The sequence below is a fragment of the Oncorhynchus gorbuscha genome, linkage group LG19 (assembly GCF_021184085.1).
Source record: "Oncorhynchus gorbuscha isolate QuinsamMale2020 ecotype Even-year linkage group LG19, OgorEven_v1.0, whole genome shotgun sequence".
NCBI classification, from domain to species: Eukaryota; Metazoa; Chordata; class Actinopteri; order Salmoniformes; family Salmonidae; genus Oncorhynchus; species Oncorhynchus gorbuscha.
This window is the reverse complement of record NC_060191.1, coordinates 31,496,574-31,500,591: the sequence shown is the minus strand read 5'-3', so window position 1 is coordinate 31,500,591 and position 4,018 is coordinate 31,496,574. Positions and strand designations below refer to the sequence as shown.

Here is a 4,018-nt window from a genome sequence, read left to right as displayed (position 1 = left end):
ACTGCGCAGAGCTCACACGTGCAACTCACGCGAGACTAAGGGTACTGGGCTGGGAAGGGGTAATTTTCTCATTAATAAAATGTTTTGATCAATAAATTCCATTGGGCTTTGCCAAACACTTAAATAATAATATATAATATTTGACATTTAGCAGACGCTTTTATCCAAATGACACATGACAAATCCAAATGCTTAACTGTTTTTATAGCATTTACCACCCACTCCATCCCAGTTTATTAGGAATTATTTGGGCTCTGTCTCTGCCAGTGGAGGCTCCTCAGCGGAAGGGGAAGGGAAGAGAGGAAGGGGAGGACCATCCTCCTCTGTGAAATTTCATACAAATAAAAATAGTGAAACACAAATTTTTTTGTTGCTTTTTAGATAAAACTATACTAAATATATTCATATGTCACCAAATAATTGATTAAAACACACTATTTTGCAATGAAGGTCTATAGTATCTTCAAAAGCACTATCTAGGTCAGCACAAAGGTGTAGCGGGAGGACAGCTAGCTTCTGTCCTCCTCTGGATCCATTGACTTCAATACAAAACCTAGGAGGCTCATAGACCTCACCCCCTTCCATAGACCTACATGGTAATTATGACCAATTCTAGAAGACCTCCTCCAAAAAAATCTAAGCTTTTTCAGTATAAACTGACATGTTGTCCATCCAATCATACGATTGGGATCAGAGAAGGAACCTAGTGCGTTGTATTGAGGTTGTGCTGTAGAGCATTATTGGGGAGGATCTATGTGTTGAGAAGCTTGGTGAAATTATTGGATAGAGATTGAAAATATTTATGTGAGCATTTTTTTAATTATTCAATTCAAATTAGATTATTCAAATTACAGGAGATGGAGGAGGTTAATTATACATTGTTTTCTTGGTTTTATAACTTTTTGTATCCAGTTAGTGCAGTTTATTTCAATTTTCCATGATAACAAGCTAGCTACCAGTTCGAGTGTGCACCTTTCGCCGCCAACGCTATCTCAAATTGTTTTTACTTTTTGTTGAACCCTTTTCATTCTCTGGGGCACACGGAAAAGGTGCGAATTAAAACCGAGGTCGACTGCCTGAGATCAGTTTCATGAAGAAAGATGAAAAGGTGATGGCGTTCAATACCAATTGCTATCAAAAGTATAGCTGGTTAACAGGGAGCCTTTCATCAATCCGTCTGTATTTTTGCTTTTTGGGAATTCTGAGCCTTGGGCGATAGCAGGGTACAGTGCCCTGAAGAACATTGATCATTCAGCTAAATGGCAAAACAAAAGCAGAGAGCATAACGTTATAAGATTCAAGCTTCTGGGAAAAAGCCGCATCGATCATGACGAAGATCTGCGTATTCAGAATGCGCAACACAACTAGAAAGTAAGAAGAAACAGGGATATTCTCAAGCGGTTTATCAACACCACTGTGTTTTTGTGCATGCAAAAATTAGGAGGGCACAACGAGAGGGAATGTTCCGCTAACTAACAAGTGCAACCACAAGGAGCTTGTAGCAGTAATTGCACGTTTCGATGCCTTACTTGCTGAACATATGGAACTTTCAGTCTTTTCTGGGATCATTCAGAGAGAGGTTGACGCAGGGCGCTCAAGTAGGTGTTCCACTTTCCTCCGGTATTTATTTAGCAAAGATGATGAAACATCACTCCGGACAAAGACAAGCAAAAACGTATTAAACAAACGTTGTAGCAGCCTAGGCCACACCTAAACATTCGAGATTTGACTTGCTGTATGGGATGAAAACGAGACCATTTTCAGTCTGATCAGCTGTAGGCTACTAATAAGAGCAGATGCACACAGCCTACTATGTGCGCTCTCCATTTGGTCAGGGTAATTAATTGGTAATTAATTAATTGGTAGCGTTATGTATTTACAGTCCATGTGTCAGGAGAAAATGTGAATGTGATCAAATTTGGGTTATATTTCAATTGGGCTGGCTAGGCTGCCTATACGATTTCAATCCAAAATGATTAACTGGAATGAATCAATCAACATAATAGTGATGACAGATGTAAGTACATTTTTTAAAGGCCTGCAGTTGCATAGGCCTGCATGATGCATAAAGCAAGCTCAGCCCTGTGAGTTCTATTGTCTCTATCAGTTGTTGTCTCTGTCTAGGTAGAGGAAATCCCCCACCTACTCTCCTCTAAATATAATTCATATGAACAAGTATAAGGTTGCTCGCCCCCCACATGTGACCTGATTTAGGGACCTTAAGGTCCAGAGTTTTCCTGGTTAGGTTAACAGATAAGGAAATACTCCAGGCCCCAGTGGGTAAAAATTGCCCCCCCCAACTCTGTTTGCCTCCAGTCTGCTTGCTGTTGTCAGTTATTGTCAGGTATGTAGATGATCAGGGCTTTATTCAGGAACGTTTCTTAGGCTACTTTGATGTGTCAAGTGGGCGAGATGCGCAGTCTTTGTTTAACTTCATGGACAAACATGTTATTCAAACCTACCATGGCGCAGCTGTAATGGAATGTATCTGCTATTTGTAGTTCTATCTAAGTCTCTTCCTGTTCCCTGATTTAAGAAGTGACCACTCCACTCCACTGCGATTGTCAACTCATGTTTGTCAACTCATGTTTGTCATGATTGTCAACTCATGTTCCCACTCATCCACTGTTACATTTAATGATTCTTCTCCAACCACTGTGAGTACCCCTATCAATTTTCTCTCATTACTGTATGTATACTCAATCGCATTACACATAAATGATTTTACTCCTTGCTTGGACTAACTCATTCTCAGCTCGTTTGTCTTAACTGTGTAATATATAATAATAATAATATAATAATAATAATATATGCCATTTAGCAGACGCTTTTATCCAAAGCGACTTACAGTCATGTGTGCATACATTCTACGTATGGGTGGTCCCGGGGATCGAACCCACTACCCTGGCGTTACAAGCACCATGCTCTACCAACTGAGCTACAGAAGTGTAGTGTGTTGTGTTATTGTTTTTTGTCTTCCCAGTCAAATCCTGTCCCGCACAGAAGTCAAGTCACTGAAAACCTCAATTCATGCCTTATACCCTCATTCAATCACTGCTGTGATCCCTTCCCAAAACGGTGTATGTAGCCCTCTCATTCCCCATAATATTGTACAATAAATGTCTTTACTAAATTCTTTAGGTTAAAACAATTACTCTGGCGATTTTTGAAACACGCTTTGACGTCTCCGTGTGTCTATAACGTGGGTTTCCTCCGTTTTTCAAGTCTCCAGCCTCCACTGATCACAGTGGTAGCTGTGCCACTAGAGATCCTTGTTCGAGTCCAGGCTCAGTCGAAAAAGGAATAAGAAAATACAATAGTTTCCAGAGGGGTGGGGTTGATTCTCCTCCACAAATCAAACAGAGAAAGGTATCTAGAATTAGCATGCCAACAAGACTACATTTTGTTGGATCCAGGTAGGACTGTATCATAGCCACAGAGACATTCCTGCATAAATGCCTGCAGGAGGATGGATGGGACTCCTCATACAACAGCAACATCAACCTGTGGAAACCTATCTTACACATGCCAGGAGGGAGCAAAAACCTTCAGTGCAAACAGCTACTCAATTTGTTCTACATAAAAACATGCACTGTAGGCTATGCATGCAGAGTAGCGTGGTTATTTTTCCCGGTATTTTACAAATGTTCCATCCCGAGAATGGACCAGGGAACCTGGTGTAATTCAAAAGCATATAATTAGGCCTATGTCTGGATTTGATTAGAGCTTTGATCTAAAATTCAAGCCTGATGCTACCTGAGCCTGATGAGCCATACATTAAATACATTTTATGACCACAACATTAAAGACATTTAATGAGCCCAAGCCCAAAGAAGCCCAAATCATTGGGCCATTATTCAATACATACAGTGCATTTGGAAAGTATTCAGACTCTTTGACTTTTAACACATTTTGTTAAAGTACAGCCTTATTCTAAAATGGATTAAATCATTTTTTTTCCCTCATCAAGCTACACACAAAACCCCATAATGACAAAGCAAAAACTGTTTTTTAGAAA

General features: G+C 40.0%; 1 long non-coding RNA gene across 1 annotated transcript; it reads left to right on the top strand.

Annotated features, from left to right (window-relative positions):
- The first annotated feature begins 797 nt into the window (after window positions 1-797).
- Window positions 798-3,321, top strand: LOC124004806. Its single transcript, XR_006833537.1, has 3 exons — window positions 798-1,598; window positions 2,537-2,657; window positions 2,984-3,321. It is a non-coding gene; the product is annotated as an uncharacterized LOC124004806 (long non-coding RNA).
- Window positions 3,322-4,018: the final 697 nt, after the last annotated feature.